This window comes from Tachypleus tridentatus, chromosome 2 (assembly GCF_004210375.1).
Source record: "Tachypleus tridentatus isolate NWPU-2018 chromosome 2, ASM421037v1, whole genome shotgun sequence".
Classification (NCBI taxonomy): domain Eukaryota; kingdom Metazoa; phylum Arthropoda; class Merostomata; order Xiphosura; family Limulidae; genus Tachypleus; species Tachypleus tridentatus.
In genome coordinates, this window is record NC_134826.1 from 85,410,419 (window position 1) to 85,429,406 (window position 18,988).

The 18,988-nt window shown below is 34.8% G+C and overlaps 1 pseudogene across 1 annotated transcript in view; it reads right to left on the reverse strand.

Moving 5' to 3' along the window:
• Window positions 1-18,988, reverse strand: part of LOC143244404 (uncharacterized) — a 298,731-nt pseudogene that overhangs the window by 67,811 nt on the left and 211,932 nt on the right. The gene's annotated exons all lie outside the window — the stretch shown is intronic.

Here is an 18,988-nt window from a genome sequence, read left to right on the forward strand (position 1 = left end):
CTGACAGGCACCACACTGTTGTATACTGGTGCGAGTCGTTAAAAGCGATGGCTCCTACAGATGGGCTTCGATCCGTTTTGGGGAAATTGTATTTTGTTCTTGTTCATATGCAATATTTGTAGATTCATACATAATAGGTCCGGTATGGCCAGGTGAGTTAAGGCATTCGACTCGCAATCTGAGGGTCTCGTGTTCGAATCCCCATCGCACCAAACATGCTCGCCCTTTTAGCTATTGTGTCGATATAATGTGACGTTCAATCCCATTATTCGTTGGTAAAATGTAGCCCAAGAGTTGGCGGTGGGTGGTGATGACTAGCTACCGTCCTTCTAGGCTTACACTGCTAAATTAGGGACAGCTAACGCAGATATCCCTCGTGTAGCTTTGTGCGAAATTAAAAAACAAACAAACAAACAAACAAACAAATCGTTCATAATGTAATTTTGGGAAAACGATAGACGTTATCAGAACATACCAAAGTAGGATTTTTAATACATTAGTGTATGAAGGTTTAAAAAGAAAGTATTCATAGTATCTTTAATTAACACTAACTAGTTATTACATCGTTTGACATTAACTAGAATAACAAATTGGTTGTGAAATTCATATTTCACGTGAACCATGCGTGTGCAATATCGTAGTCGAAAAAAGTAAAATATGTCAACGAAAGTTGAGACATCTAAAACATCCAATCCGTCACAGTCCAATGACAACTAATCCACCAGTTATCATTGTGACCTGATACGACGTTACTTTTTAATAAAACCGGTGGCTATGGTTGTATTTCAATTATCTCTATAACGTTTGGTGTTTATGCTTAATTAATATTGAGAGGGTATAAAGATATTTAAGTTATTGGAACATTGAATGTTCAGAGTGAATATTTTCTTCTCGCAACTTACTCTTTATTGTTCTTTTTCATAAAACTTAGAAACATTGTATTATAATTCATTCTTTTGGTATCCAGTTAATAAAATCCAAGAACAACAGTTCGTTAATGGTAACAAAAATTAAAAGTAATTTCACAAGTCGTATTTATCAAACGATGAATTATTTGTTTTTTAAATAAAAAACACAAAAGAGTTTAGTGTATATTGTGTGTTGCTTTTAACTGTTTTAAATTGCAAGATGGAAACTCAGACCATTCAGGTTCTGTGGACAAATCACTTGAATATTCTCAGAAATGTTTAATTTTCCTGATAACTTCTGTTTTTGGTGAAAGTTCTAAAGATGAATGAAAACATATGGAATTTTTGGATAACGATACTAAAATTCATAAAATAGAAATCAATTCAGAGCTGATAAGATTACTGAAATTGTTCAGAAAAGGGAATACCATGAAAGATATGAACAAACAATGTTTTTGGCTTTTGGCGTCCAACGAAAGTATCATTGTAAAATAACGTTCATCAGATAGAATATGAACAATCATTTTGTTTGCCAATTATTTTAATACTTGTAGAGAGAAGGCATAAAAATATTATCTTTCAAAGATCTAATTACCATCTGTAACAAAGAGTAAGAATAAAAACCAATAATCATAACAGTAAACATTTAGTATTATCACTCCTGGTGTTGGTCACATCTGATATCTTTTGGTAGACAAGAGGGTCGTAATGGTAGACATTTAGTATTATCACACCTGGTGTTGGTCACATCTCATATCTTTAGGTAGACAAGAGGGTCGTAATGGTAGACATCTAGTATTATCACACCTGGTGTTGGTCACATCTGATATCTTTAGGTATTCAAGAGGGACGTAACATCAGACATTTAGCATTATCATTCATCGTGTTGGTCACATCTGATATCTTTACGTCGTCAGTATGGTCTTAACATTACAGATCTAGTATTATCACTCATCGTGTTTGTCACATCTGATATCTTTAGGTAGTCAAGAAAGTTGTAACATTTGACTTTTAGTATTATCACTCCTGATGCTAGTCACATCTGATATCTTTAGGTAGACAAGAGGGTCGTATTATTAGACATTTAGTATTATCACACCTGGTGTTGGTCACATCTGATGTCTTTAAGCAGACAAGAGGGTCATAATGATAGACATTTAGTATTATCACACCTGGTGTTGGTCACATCTGATGTCTTTAAGCAGACAAGAGGGTCATAATGATAGACATTTAGTATTATCACTCTTGGTGTTAATCACATCTGATGCCTTTAAGTAAACAAGAGGTTGGTAATGGTAGACATTTAGTATTATCACTTCTGGTGTTGGTCACAGCTGATGTCTTTAAGTAGTCAAGAGGGTCGTAATGGTAAACATTTAATACTATCAGTCCTGGTGTTGATCACATCTGATGTCTTTAAGTAGACAAGAGGGTCATAATGTTAGACATTTAGTATTATCACTCCTGGTGTTGGTCACATCTGATATATTTTGGTGGACAAGAGGGTCGTAACATTAGACATTTAGTATTATCGCTCCTGGTGTTGATCACATCTGGTGTCTTTAAGTAGACAAGAGGGTCGTAATAGTAGACATATAATATTATCACTCTTCGTGTTGGTCACATCTGATATTTTTAGGTAGACCAGAAGGTCGTAATGTTAGTCATTTAGTATTTTCACTCATCGTGTTGGTTTTATCTGATACCTTTGGGTAGACAAGAGGGTCATAATGCAAGATAATTAGTATTATCACTCCTGGTGTTGGTCACATCTAATATCTTTACGTAGAGAAAATGGTCGTAATGGTAGACATTTAGCATTATCATTTATCGCGTTAGTCACATATGATGTCTTTAAGTAGACAAGAGGGTCATAATGTTAGATATTTAGTATTATTATCAATCATCGTGTTGGTCACATCTGATATCTTTAGGTTGTCAAGATGGTCTTAACATTACACATTTAGTATTATCACTCATCGTGTTTGTCACATCTGATATCTTTAGGTAGTCAAGAGAGTCGTAACATTTGACTTTTAGTATTATCACTCATCGTGTTGGACACATCTGATGTCTTTAGGTAGTCAAGAGGGTCGTAATGTTAGACATTTACTATTATTATTCATCGTGTTGGTCACATCTGATATTTTTAGGTAGTCAAGACGGTCGTAACGTGAGCCATTTGGTATTATCACTCCAGGTGTTGATCACATCTGATATCTTTAGGTAGTCAAGAGGGTCGTAACATTGAACATTTAGTATTATCACCTATCGTATGGGTAACATCTGATGTCTTTATGTAGACAAGAGGGTCGTAATGTTAGACATTAAGTATTATCACTTCTTGTGTTGGTCACATATGATATTCTTAGACAGAAAAGATGGTCGTAACATTATATGTTTAGTGTTATCACTCATCGTGTTGGTTACATCTGATGTCTTTAGGTAGACAAGATGGTCGTAACATTAGACATTTAGAGTTATCACTCATCTTGTTTTTCACATCTGATATCTTTAGGTAGTCAAGACGGTCGGAACGTTAGACAATTAATATTATCACTCCAGGTGTGATCACATCTCATATCTTTAGGTTGTCTATAGCGTCGTAACATTGGACATTTAGCATTATCACTTATGTTTTTGGCTTTTGGCGTCAAAAGAAAGTATCATTGTAAAATAACGTTCATCAGATAGAATATGAACAATCATTTTGTTTGCCAATTATTTTAATACTTGTAGAGAGAAGGCATAAAAATATTATCTTTCAAAGATCTAATTACCACCTGTAACAAAGAGTAAGAATAAAAACCAATAATCATAACATTAAAAATTTAGTATTATCACTCCTGGTGTTGGTCACATCTGATATCTTTTGGTAGACAAAAGGGTCGTAATGGTAGACATTTAGTATTATCACACCTGGTGTTGGTCACATCTGATATCTTTTGGTAGACAAGAGGGTCGTAATGGTAGACATTTAGTATTATCACTCCTCGTGTTGATCACATTTGATGTTTTTAAGTAGACAAGAGGGTCGTAATGGTAGACATTTAATATTATCACTTCTCGTGTTGTTTACATCTTATGTCTTTCAGTAGAGAGGAGAGTCGTAATGGAAGACATTTAGTTTTATAACTTCTCGTTTTAATCACATCTGATGTCTTTAAGTAGAGAAGTGGTTCGTAATGGTATATGTTTAATATTATCGTAATGTTAAACATTTAATAATTTCAGTTGTTTTATTGTTTTTTTTTTCAAATATCAGGGAAACCTTTGACTCATAACTAAGTGTTTATTTCTGCAATACATAACCTTTAACAGTAACCATAACAATGACACTAAATACTTAATAAACTGTTGTTTTGTGGTGCGAATAGTAAAAACAGATGGCTGCTACAGGTGGCCTTTCATTCCTTTTTAAAAAATTGCATTTTGTTCTTTAAAAAAACGTAGTGTGTTTATATTGCAATATATGTAGTTTCGTTCGTAATGTAACTTTGGAAAACGAATGAGTGTCACCAGAACATATCTACGTAGAATGTTAAATTTTATGTAATATATATGTATCTCAATAATACATTTACTGTTTACTGCTAATGGGTGCATGTGTAAACCGAAGAATTTAGTATTGTTGCAGTCCTCCATTAAAATTAGGTATCCAGTACTGAAAGTAATAGCTACTTTTACCCCATTAGTTTTATCGAATAAATTGTTTGTTTTCTGCTAACTGTTTGTACCCTTCCTAATAATATTTCAGGCCTCATTATCGTCATGTCTACTATTTTTTTCTATGGTAGAAATCGGTGTCAATTTCAAAAACCTGCCTTCTGTGTATTTGACTGTTCACTAACTATACTCTTCAAAACAAGAAACGCAAAAGGGATATTGTTGTTATTTTAAAGAGAAATATATGTAATAACGTTACAGGCTCAGAGTATGTGATGTTACACGTGTTAAGGCACTGATTGTCAGATCAAAATGACAATAAAAGTTGTACACTTTGAAAACGGAGGAAAACATCGGATTTTTCGCCAAAACGCATGCGTGTCAAATAAATTTGTTTGAGAGATCTGCATGTTCTGCAAGTGCAACATGTACAAAATCCCTATAAAAGTGACGGGTTCTCGGTTTCCATAGCTCAGTGCTAAGCCACCGACACGCAATACAGTTACGCCAAGACTGACTGAAGCACAACGTAACAACGCCACTGGTCGCTTGGAAGTAGGCAAATCTCGATCAGATGTTGCCAGAGCTGTGAATGTCTACCCAAGCACCATCACAAGGCTATGGAATCGTCACCAACAACATGAATCAACTCGTGACTGTCCACGATCTGGCAGACCTCGTGTGACCACGCCCGCACAAGATCGCTACATCCGGTTACGTCACCTTCGGGATAGGACCATCACTGCGACATCTACTGCCTCAACCATACCAGGGCTGCGTAGGATTTCCGATCAGACCGTACGCAACCGTCGACGATATTCTTAGGCCCCATGTGCAACCCATCATGGTGAACGTTAACGACATTTTTCAACATGACAACGCCCTCACACAGCCCGACTCACCACTGTCTTCTTGAGACACCACAACATCAACGTTCTTCCCTGGCCCTCCAGATAACCAGACTTAAACCCCATCGAACATCTTTGGGACGAGTTGGACCGACGTCTGCGACGGCGACAACCTCAACCGCAGACTCTACCTCAGCTTGCAGCAGCTTTGCAGGCTGAGTGGACAGCCATTCCACAGGATGTGATTTGTCATTTCATCACTTCCATGGGCAGGAGATGCCAAGCAGCTATTGATGCTCACGGGGGGCATACTCGTTATTGACGTTGAGTGACGTTAAACTATATCTAGTGAGCGTGGACTTCGCCTTTGCAGACTTTGGATGCTCAGCAGTGAATGTGCAAAGTTTCACACATGTCATACAGAACTACCAGGAATAAACTTGTTAACAATTTGTCTCATATTTTGCCTTTTGCGTTTCTTTTTTTGAAGAGTATACTTTACCAAGTACCATAATATACTAAAGGAATATATTATTACTTGTTTAATTTGGAGCTTAGATTTTATCTTTCAACCAATGCATTTTATAAGCTCAGAGTCAGAAAAAAATTGTATACTTATGTACATGTGCTGATCTGTGTAACAAGTATTAAGACTTTAGATTGCTAACTTATCGTTGCAACAACTTAATCTGTTAGCAAGAGCAATTCAGTTTCTCTGACGAAAGAAATGCAAAATCACGTAACACGGTAAAGATAGTTAAAAATAACATCTGAATGATTGCTTTCTCTCTACACAGGATAATAATAAGTTTCACAGATACATTATACTAATTATAAACTCACTACAATGTATCGATATGTAAATGTGTGTGTGTGTGTTTCTCAACTCTACAAATAAAGTTGTGAAGAAATAGCAAACATAGAACCGTTACAATAAGCTTATTTGCAATTAAAACATCTGACTTACAAAGATTTGGGGTGGATCAGACATTGGATCAGAGTTTTAGTTAATATTAAACAGTTCCGGTAAAACTCGAAATAAACGTCGTTGCAGATTTTGATAAAGGTCTGGTAATAGAACGACAAATAAGTCTCCTTCTTTGATGCTCCACGACAAACATTTCAAGCTGTATTTGTGAAACGTCTGAAAAATTAGCTCTCTTGATTAGATGGAGGCTTTTTTTCCTTGAGAAAATCGTGAGATGAAGTGAAATCAGCTTCTCCAGGTTATGGTTGCAATATCACAGGAAGGCAACTCGAAATAAATACTTCTATTAAAGGCAAAAAACAAAAACAAACAACAAAATAACAAACAAAATAAACATTCTCAAAGAAAATATCTTATACAGTCTTGCACTAGACTGTTATACAGTCTTGCACTACACTGTTATACAGTTTTGCACTAGACTGTTATACAGTCTTGCACTACACTGTTATACAGTTTTGCACTAGACTGTTATACAGTCTTGCACTACACTGTTATACAGTTTTGTACTACACTGTTATACAGTCTTGCACTATACTGTTAAACAGTCTTGCACTATACTATGTTTTACCCCATTCTTTAATTTTATTCTCTCGTGAAATCCCTGAATTTGTTATTTAGTTCGCTGTGCACGTTGGTCACAAATAGAGCTTTTCTAGGAGTGGCTTTGCTCAAATATTTCTCTTCTGAAGAAAATCAGGAATGGTGGTTGATAAACACTTCCATAAATTCATGACAGGAACTTATGTGAAATAGAATTTTTTCCAAACTTTTCGAAAATAAATTTAGATTTTTTTTCAATTTCGGTTTTTAAAGAAAGAACTACCGATTTTCAAAAAATAAAAAAATTACAGTTTTTCAGATGAACTTTAAAAATATATCTGCACGACCTTTTCAAAGAAAAATTATTTTCATTTAATCCTTTGATGTGTATGTTTTTTTATAGCAAAGTCATATTGAGCTATCTGCTGAGTCCACCGAGGGAACTCGAACCGCTGATTTTAGCGTTGAAAATCTGTAGACTTAACGCTGTATCAGCGGAGGACTGATCCTGTGATTGTCCACAATCTTCCTTCAGGAAGATCTTAATTCATCATATTGTTCAATATAAAATAATATGTATTTTCTGACACAATATTTTAAAATCATTCTCGCACGTGAAGTACTGAAACACATGATGCAATTTTACTCCATAAATTTGTCTTTCTTTGATTTTTATAAAACACGATGATACACAATGGGTTATTTGTGTTGTATCAACCTCGTATATCGAAACCCGGTTTTTAGCTTTATAAGCCCTCAAACTTACGTTTGAATCACCGTGGGGCTCGTTTGATTTGATTCGTTTCGTTTGAAATTAGGCACAAAGCTACACAATGGGCTATCTCTGCTCTGCCACCACGGATACCGCTGTGCTACTGGAGGGCCCAGAGGACTCATAATTTGATTAGAAAGGCGCTGGTTGTTTTCTATATGTTCCTTGAGAATACAATTATTATTATATTTTGAAAGTAATTTATTTTAAAATATATCTTTAAAATAAATCATGGCTACCTCTTTTTTTAAGGTTGGAAGGACGTAATAAAAGTTACACGTTTATATTTATTTAAATATTTATTTAAATGTATAATAGTAAATCCGTTAAAATATTCATGCAATTTATAATCCACCCTGATGTATTTAATTTTAAATCATATCACCCTAGACTTTCGATCTGTTTTATTGTCGGTAATAATTTCAGATACTTAACTTAAGCGCCTTGTTCGGACAGCGGTAAAGTTTAAGAACGTACAATGCTAAACACGGATTTCGTTTTCCCGCGGTTTATTTGTTTGTTTGTTTTGAATTTCGCGCAAAGCTACTCGAGGTCTATCTGCGCTAGCCATCCCTAATTTAACAGTGTAGGCTAAAGGGAAGACAGATAGTCATCACCACACACTGCCAACTCTTGGGCTACTCTTTTACCAAAGAATAGTGGGACTGACCATCACATTATAACGTTTCTACAGCTGAAAGTGCGAGTATGTTTGGTGTGACTGGGATTCGAACCTGCGACTGTTAGAATACGAGCCGGGTCTGAACACAGCAGATAGCCTAATGTGTTTTGTATTAAATCAACAAACAATAGTTTATTTAGAAATGCATATATAGTGGTATAATATTTCCATGCCACTATGTAAACGATTAACTGTTCTACATTTATTTTAGTGCCTACGCTTGTTTCTCTATAGCTTTCATTTTGCATGTGACGTATATTCGTGAATGTGTATTGCGCAAGTACTTCCTGTTCTCGAACTTTATAGAATATTCTTGAGAGTAAGAATGAACAATATTTGTTTTACGAAAACGCGCTAGAACATTCTGGAAATTTCTACAATCCCGCATGATTTGTATAAAAAGCAGCTAGACGAGAGACAGAAGAATGTTATTATTGGTCAGGTACAATCAGTGTGCTATAGCTCTGAAACGCTATAACTGTAATTAATACCTATTAATCGGAAAACTATAGAATTTGACCAAGAACGTTTATGGATTTCGAACATTACAAACTTCGGACGTTATTATTTCTAGGAGGACACTAAATATCTTCGCCGAATAAGTCAGCTTGTAAAGGTGTGAGGCCAACCAACATAAGACGTCGATAGCTTAGGCGAGGTATAACAAAATTAACTCAGAACCAATTGCTTATTGTTTACCTGGACCATCGATAAAATACTCAGTTCTAAACCAGATATATGACTCAGTATTGTTTGTAAGTTTGTAAAACTCTTGAAAATAAACTATAATTTGTAATAACTATTAGTAATAACCGTTATTATAAATTGTATTGTTTTTGTTTGTATATTAAAATATATTTGTGTTAAAAAGAAAATTGTGTACCAGTTTGTTTTCAAATATTCAAATCTGATACCAACTGACATTTAATTAACTTTTAATTCAAATTTTCGATTACTTGAAATAATAATACGTTAGCATACATTATATAATAAGTCGGAGACTCTTCCAAAATAAATTATAATATATAATAACTAGAACAAAATCAGAAACACAACAATTATGTTAAGATTGTTAGCGTCAAAATTCTCTGCGTACATCAACTGAGTGTTGAAAAATATTCGATACTAAAATATCTGTATATATGCTACTCCAAAAGAGTTTCGTGTTTCAACTCGTTCAACAATGTATGTTCATTTTAACTATAACTAGTTCGTACACGAGGTAAATTTCTTGACGTGTTAATGCTTTAAAATTCGTCCTGGTAAATGAATAAATGCTTTATTCATATTTCCTTAGAAATGTTGAGGTCACTAACATTAAACTTAAGATTTTAATGGAGTTTTTCTCCATAGTCGCCTTGTTCTGTTTTAAATTTCTGAGAAATTCCAAATCAGACGAAAATGCCGCTTTTGCCATTGTGATATGGCGCAAGGACGATATTACTCATTTTGGAGCCCCAGTCCGTAAATGAGGCCCCATAATGGTAACACAACTTAGAAGTATGCTAAAAAGCATAGCATCGGGGACCTTTCCACGTGTGGGGCGAATGGTAATTGATCAATCTTGCCCAATAGGTACAACTTCCCATGATAGGACGACGTTATTTTGTACGTATTATGCGCCATCAGTCATTCTAAACAAAACAAATTAAACCGTGATTCCCTAAAAATGTAGTAATCGCAACTTTATTCAGAAATATATTCTCTAATTCAATTTATTTTGTAAATACCGCGTAAAATACACTTCTCAAAATAAAACAGAAAAGGCTTAGAAGTTAATCAATCTTATTCTAAGTTATAATGTGACTTTGTGAGATGAAACTTTAGCGGTAACAGCTCACAGAATTCTTCATCTCATTATTTCTTTTTAAAACCTTCTTTAACTCATAAAGTAATTTTGTTCCTGGAATATAATTTCAGCCAAGGGCTAAACTCATAAAGGATTCGTTAAGAGAAATCTCATTCTTCCTAATCAGTTTAAAAATTTCTTACTATATTATGAAACCACATTTTACAAGCCCCCTAACGTCAAATGGAATATAAATATTTCTTTTCATCTCGAGGGAGATACTTTCTCAGGCCTTGTGAAATCGCAATTCTGGCACTTCGGTGTATAGAGTTTTTCAGTTCTCTTGGAGTTTAGATTCACTGATTTCAGTTAGGTTTATCTGCCAAATCCTGAGAAATCTTAGGTCTTTCAACTAGGCTTAGAAAATCCATTTGGGTTCACGGAGTTACAGGTATTTGATTATAGTTAAGATACTCCTTTGGATGTTGTAATATACTGGTCTTTAGACCTCAGTTTAGAATCTTCCTCAGGTGAGTACATATTTTTTTACATTTATAAAGAAATAGATGTTTTATATAAATTTCATCTCATTAAATATTTCACTGTAAGAGCTCATAAGTACTGAGATTGAAGGAACTTGAGAACAACTCCATTCGTGTTCTAATTAGAACTAACAAGTAACCCTAAGCCTTGCATTTTAGTATACTTTTATTCGTAGCGTTGAGTCTATTAGGCTTAATGAAGTTAATACAATTTTAATGATATCAGTAAATTCAATGATGTATTGTTTTCTCGTGATACTTAAACGAAAGGAAAGTCGCTTCAAAAACAGATGTATCTGTGCTTGTTTCTTTAACAAAACAAAACAAAAAATCTGCTGACTTATTCAATTTTTATAATTCGATGTAGTAGTAGACATTAAGAGAACAGATACAGTAATTATCTAACAATCAACACATTTCCAAGAGATGTCGTTTAATCTTAAAAAAAATTAACTGTTACTGATTTATTGATATTTGAATCTAGTTGGGTCAAGTAATAGCACACTAACTATAATGATGTATTGGATAAACTTGCAAAACATTACTGTAATGTTGTTGGTTTATCTATTTCCTCATGATACACTGTGTTGAGTTTTTTTGTTGTTCGTTATTAAAGTCTCGCCTCACTGCCAAGGAAGTACTAAAATTATTGTACAACTCGCCAAGAAACTTAACAATATTTCACTTTTCTTATATAGTGCTTCAGTGTTTTGATGCAAACTTGTGTGCATTTGAAGAGGTTTCTGAAACTGTAGTATTCATAATACGGTGTTGTATTCGTACTGTGACTACTGGTGATAAATCCGTAGAATAAATAGGTTATTCTTCATTAAGAACATAAAGCTACATAATCCTGATTAATTACGTACACAAACAGATAATTAGCATAAAAAACCAGTGCGTAAGTTCCATATTCCCTTTAATAATTGGATTGCTTATAAATACAGAATAATTTTTATAGTTACAAGAGAATTAAAACATAGTTACCAGGCTGACTGCTTTATAAAAACTTTGAACAGATACGTAATTCCCAAGGCTGTGATAGAAAGTAAATTCTTACGGCATAAACTTTTTTTTTTACAATTTTAGTGACTGTTTTAAGATATTTTTTGCACCATTTTTGAAAGTTGTGGTAAACTGCATAATTATTCTCAGAACATTTCTTACCACTTATGTTCTTAAGAAACGAATAATCATTTTAGAAGATTCTCACACTTTCAGTATTCAGTCACTTGTTTCTTTTCTTGAAGCTGTTACTTTAGATGTAAATATCTCATGAAATACGAAAAATAGCATAAAGAACAATAATTTTGTAGTTAGCTCTTTTTTAAGTGTTTTACTTTGCAACAAAACTAACTGGCATGAAACACAGGCACTTTATAAATTAATGAATACTGCTTCTTCACTTAAATATTCGTTCAAACCACACACTGTATACAGTACATAATATTTGCAATTTTTGCCCCCTTTTAGCTAATTCGTTTCGTGATGATGTGTTTAAAGACTTTTATTCCATAGGTACGAACGATTGTAATCTATAGATTGGACACGAACAATTATAATCTGTTTATTGGGCACAAAAAATTATAATTTATAGATTGGACACGAACAAAAATAATCAACAGATTGGACAGGAACAGTTATATTCTATATAGTAGACACGAACAATTATATTCTATAGATTGGGCACGAACATTTATAACATACAGATAAGGGAACGAACAGTTATAATCTATGGAGAGGGATATCAAATGTTCTTTTTAAGATGTTCTGATTTCCGCTTATCTTTTATTAATTTTTAGACCTTATATTTCTTGTTTTTTCTCATCAGACAGTAGTCTAAGATCTATCGTATTAACTGTGACTAGTTAGAAGAAAAAAAAAACACTTCCCATGAAAATGTAAAAAAAAAAACTAATTTAAACATTAATATAGGAAATTGTTTGTTTGTTTGTTTGTTTTTTTGAATTTCGCACAAAGCTCCTCGAGGGCTATCTGTGCTAGCCGTCCCTAATTTAGCAGTGTAAGACTAGAGGGAAGGCAGCTAGTCATCGCCACCCACCACCAATTCTTGGGCTACTCTTTTACCAACGAATAGTGGGATTTACCGTCATATTATAACGCCCTCACGGCTGAAAGGGCGAGCATGTTTGGCGCGACGGGGATGCGAATCCGCGACCCTCAGATTGCGAGTCGCACGCCTTAACACGCTTGGCCATGCCGGGCCATAGGAAATTGATTACAGTCCTTTCAAAAAGGAACGAGGCCCAGAATGGCCAGGTGGTTAAGGCACTCGACTTGATCGCGAGTTCGAATCCCCGTCACACCAAACATGCTTGCCCTTTTAGCCGTGGGGAGTTATAAAATGACGGTCAATCCCACTATTCGTTTATGAAAAAGTAGCCCAAGAGCTGGCGATGGGTGGTGATGACTAGCTGCCTTCCCTCTAGTCCAGTGGTTCCCAACCAGGGGTGCGAGATAAGATTTGTTTTGGCCACCTTCACCTTTATTCTTAAATAAATAATTACTGTGAGGGGTGCGAGAACATATTACAATTTTTTAGGGGTGCAGGGCATAAAAAAAGTTGGGAACCACTGCTCTAGTCTCTGCTAAGTTAGAGATGGCTAGCACAGATAGCCCTTGTGTAGGTTTGCGCGAAATTAAAAAACAAAGCAAAAGGGACATATTTATAAAGGACATTGAATTTAAAAACTGAACCTTTAGTTGAAGTACGTGTACTCTGCTCGTGTTTAAAGAAGTCCACCCTAAACATTAAGTCCAAAGATGCCGATTTCTATAGTTTAGATACACATATGATCGTATAGTGCTTAAAATAATTCACTCCTTGAGAATTCTGTGACACTTTATTTTCAAAGATAAAAATAATTAAAAGTTACTATTTCGTAGAATTATTTGGTCTTTGAATATGTGCGATAATCGTTTTTAATTTTGAATTGAGAGTCTAAAGGAAGAACATCTCGTGAATATAACCCACCGCCTACTGTTTGGTAACCCTTTACCATGAAACAGTGAGATAAAACGTCATATTTTAACGCTCCGTGGCTGAAAGGACGAGGTTTTTGAGTAATGGAATTCGAACCCGAGACTTCCGGAGTGGGAGTCGACTTTCCCTAACCACCAGACCCTGACAGACAGTAGTAAATGGAAATCTTTATATAAACATAATGTTTGAAAATACGTTTGATATTTTTCTCTAGGTTTCCATAAAACAGAATTAAAACGTATAAACCTTAAATATAAATGAAAATAGTAGAACGTCAATCTAACATAAACGAAGAAAACTTAAAGCTCATGGGAAACGCTGATTCAGCATTATGTTATAATTCACTTTAACTGTTCTCGTAATTGATTATAGTGCAGTGAATGAATGAGAAAGCTAGAAAGATATAATTAATTAGTAATGGTAATTTACAAGAAGACCGAGCAGAACGCTTGTAATATACTTTTACCAGGACAATTAACGGGCAAATTTCAAAGTTTTCCAGCTTTAACAGATGAAACATTGACGGCTTCGTTTCACTACTAATGTAAGTTTCCTGATAAATGGCATAATTTCAGTATCTTTGTTTAACATTTAGATCCTCTAACTAAATTAAATCTCCCTTTTCCATTCCATCTCGCTTCTGAAGCGTTATAAAAGCCATTACGTGAAAATTTTGTCTTTTTTTCTTCTTTCTTTTCCAGTCCTAAACAGTTAATATCCATTTCCACGTCAAGCATATCATTAACTGATGGTTATAAGTGAATACTTTACAATATTTTGGAATACGAAATGTGGCTTATAACATTTATTTCTCTTATATAATGGGCTTGTGGTAAAGAGTTTACTTATGCTGAAGTTCAGAATATTTCAATACATAATGATCCTTGAAAAACATCCCACCCAAAGTTGAAAGCATTGTAAAGGTAACTGTTTTAATTAAATGTAGTTTAAATTCCTGGTATACTTCCAAAGAATTTTTTTACACAAAAAGTAAGAGATGAAGTATTCCAATAACTTCCTTTGTTAAAAGAAAAAGTTACTTTCCCAATAACCTGCTACACTTTCTGAGACTGTGGTTCACTGAAACTCATTGAAAAACTTATTTTCCGCATGAAATAAATGTATTTAAAACTCGTTTCTTTATATTATTTTACTGTCAGTCATTGCAATATGGTAACATTAGAAATGCACCTTAAGTACCCAATGATAAATGAGCCTCGAAATACCTTATTTATTCTTAAATCGGAAATAAACTTTATTTTGAAAACATTGATTTTTGACTTCTCTTCAGAAGGAGACATCTGATAAGTTAAAAGAAATATTGAAATAGAAAGTTATTTGGTTTTAATTACTTTTCATATAACACTGAATTGCTGTGCTTTCTAGTGTTAATTCGAATGAACTACTAACCTAAAGAATGTGTACAAATGTAACGCAACTGATAGTTAGTGCCATCTAATGTGAAATGAGAAGGTAACCAGTTAATGTTGTGTGCAAGATGTAACGCATCTGATGGTTAGTACCATCTAATGTGGAATTAGAAGAAGGTAACCAGTTAATGATGTGTGCAAGATGTAACGCAACTGATGGTTAGTGTCATTTAATGTGGAATTAGAAGAAGGTAACTAGTTAATGCTGTGTGCAAGATGTAACGCAACTGATGGTTAGTGTCATTTAATGTGAAATGAGAAGAAGGTAACCGGTTAATGCTGTTTGCAAGATTCAACGCAGCTGATGTTTAGTGCCATCTAATGTGAAATTAGAAGAAGGTAACCAGTTAATGCTGTGTGCAAGATATAACGCAACTGATGGTTAGTGCCATCTAATGTGAAATGAGAAGAAGGTAACTAGTTAATGATACTTCATGTTAATTTTCCTTAGTGTGTATTTTTTTCTATTTAAGATCACAGTTTTTAATAAATAGTTGTTTGTTTGTTTTTTGAATTTCGCGCAAAGCTACACGAGGATTATCTACGCTAGCCATCCCTAATTTAGCAATGTAAGACTAGAGGGAAGGCAGTTAGTTATAACCACCTACCACCAACTCTTGGACTACTAGTTTACCAATGAATAGTGGGATTGACTGTCACTTTATAACGCGCCAACGACCGAAAGGTCGAGCATATTTGCTGAGATGGGGATTCGAACCCGCGACCCTCAGTTTATGAGTCGCGTGTTTTATCCACCAGGCCATGCCGGGCCTTATTAAGTGGTCTCTAGATCAAAAGATCACATAACGTCGTACATAGTATTAGTACTTCCGGTATTTTTATTATTAAGACACCTGTTTCTACCGGCCTTGTTTAGAATTAAGCACAAAGCTAAACAAAGGGCTAACTGTATTTTACTCAACACGGGTACCGAAACCTGATTTTTAGCGGTGTGAGTCCGCAGACATTCCGCTGTGCCACTGGGAAGGTCGTTTCTTCCGGATCATAACAAAACAAACAGACGAAAGTGGTTTATCGTGTATGTACCTTTTTTTCTCATGCATAAACACATAGTTTTTATAAGTTTTTAACAGAATTAAGCCTGTTTATTTACACAAAGTACAAAGGTGACACTTTTATGAATATGCTTTAGACAGTATTTATTTTTGGAAAGTTAGAACTTCAGATAATTAGAAAAGAACCTTCTTTTTTAACCAACGCCATTCATATTATAATATTCGTTAAATCATAAAACCGCTTGTAATATTCTATTTCTTGAGTTTGCCGTAATGTGCGTCTAACAATATATAAATTATTATAATTATTTCACTATTCTCCTAATATTATTAATTATAACATTATTCAATATTTTAATTTGTTCCTTTCCATTACATGGCATACACAAGTGGTTTGGGCGCTTGACTCGTAGTCTGAGGGTCACCAATTCGAAAATTCGTCCCGTCAAACATACTTGCCCTTTGAACCGTGAGGACGTTATTGACAGTTACTCCTACCATTCGTTGGTTAAAAAAAAACAACAGTAGTCCAAGAGTTGGCAGTGCGTGGTGATGACTAACTGCCTTCTCACTTGTCATTGCTAAATCAGGGACAACTAGGGCAGATAGGCCTATTGTAGCTTTACACGAAATTCAAAACAAATCACGTCATTCCATAATTCCAAGACTTTTTAACAAGTTTTATAAAATTGAAAGACAGTTTGCAAGCACGTTATATTTTAGAGACTTTAGAACAAAGTGTAGTATAGTAAAATTAATGACCACATAACAATTATAAATAAAGGGTAGTGTAGTAAAAGTAGGGTTCAAATAACTATAAACAAAGTAAAAGTAGGGTTCAAACAACTATAAATGAAGTGTAGTGTAGTACAAGTAGGGTTCAAATAGCAAGTATAAACATAGTATAGTGTAATAAAAGTAGGGTTCAAACAACTATAAATGAAGTGTAGTGCAGTAAAAGTAGGGTTCAAATAACAACTATAAACATAGTATAGTGTAATAAAAGTAGGGTTCAAATAACTATAAACAAAGTGTAATGTAGTAAAAGTAGGGTTCAAATAACTATAAGCAAAGTGTAGTGTAGTAAAAGTAAACTAATAACAACTATGAACAAAGTGTAGTGTATTAAAAGTAGAGGTCAAATAACAATTATAAACAAAGTGTTGTATTAAAAGTAGGGGTCAAATAACAATTATAAACAAAGTCTGGTGTATTAAAAGTAGGGGTCAAATAACAATTATAAACAAAGTGTAGTGTAGTAAATTTAATGACCAAATAATAGCCAGAGATAAATATTATTTGATTTTACTCCCATAGTTGTGCCATGATTGCTGCCCTCAGGTGGCTCAACATTAAGCCTTAGGTCTAATAACGCTAAATAAAGATGATTGCAGCGAATCGCTTTACTCTTAATGACGAAACAATCAAACATAACAGACTCTTGTATCGCGATAAAACTCTTATAAAAATAGGGAGAATAAATATAAATACCTATAATTGTTGTTTTGCTTTTGTCATTGAATATAAAAGAATATTTGAAATAATTCTTCGATTTGGTAGCTGACCACTCCTCTTCCAATCGAATGATTAATCTATCGCTTGCTGCTAAGAGCCAAGAAACAGATCGACAGCCAATAACGATGAATAATGTTTATTGCCAGCTTTACCGTAGAAATTAATTTAAAGATAGAAGCTAAATCCTCTTACAGCAGTGGTTCTTAACCTGGGTTCAATCGCACCCCAGGGGTTCGGCGAGACAGTCTCAGGAGTTCGGCGGAGGTCAAGACACACACACTGTGTGTGTGTCCGTTTCGTTCACCCCACTGGTATTATTTGTGACGTTATGCTCCACTTGGCTATCATTGGCTGCGGCTGATCACGTCACATCACTTGGCCTTAATATCTGTTCTGCAGGGAACTTCGTGCGCTTAGCAGTCGACTTGTGACTGTAGTAATCGTGCGTCATTTGTGATTTTTTTCCTAATCTTTCAATCCCTTCAAACTAACTATGTCGAACAAAAACAGAAAGTGGTCGGACAAATACGTACAATATGGATTCACGTGTGTAACGGAACATGATGGGAGTCAACGTCCTCAGTGCATGACTTGCAATGCCAAGTTGAGCAATTCTAGTCTAACACCGTAAAAACTAAGATAACACTTCCTAAAGCTGCATGGAAATACAAGAACACAGCGCTTGCTGAATTCAAGGTAAAGAGAGCCAGGTTCGATGAAAAGGCTACTTTGCCTGTTCTCTGCTTTGTACCCATCGACAAACTGATCCTCACAGCATCGTACGAAGTTGCATACTTGATCGCAAAGCAGGGCAAACCACACACCATTGGTGAAGCACTCGTAAAACCAGCTGCGTTCAAGATGGCGAATATCATGCTGGGAAAAACAGCTGAAAATAAGTTATCCCAAATTACTCTTTCAAATGACATCATCATCAGCAGAATAGATGACATGAGCGATGACATCTTGGCTCAAGTAGCTGCAGATCTGATTTCAAGCCCAGCAAAATTCAGCCTTCAACTCGACGAGACCACCGACGTTTCCAGTCTAAGCCAGCTTGTTGTATTCGTTCGCTATGTGAAGAACGAGGGGATAATTTTTTTTTATTTTGTAAGCCTCTTACAACAACAACTAAGGCAGCCGACGTGAAGAAACTTGTGGATGACTTCTTCAGAGACAACGATCTTTCGTGGGATATGGTTTCTGCAGTTTGTTCGGACGGAGCTCCAGTCATGCTGGGACGAAACTCTGGTTTTGGTGCGCTGATGAAAGCAGATGTACCTTACAT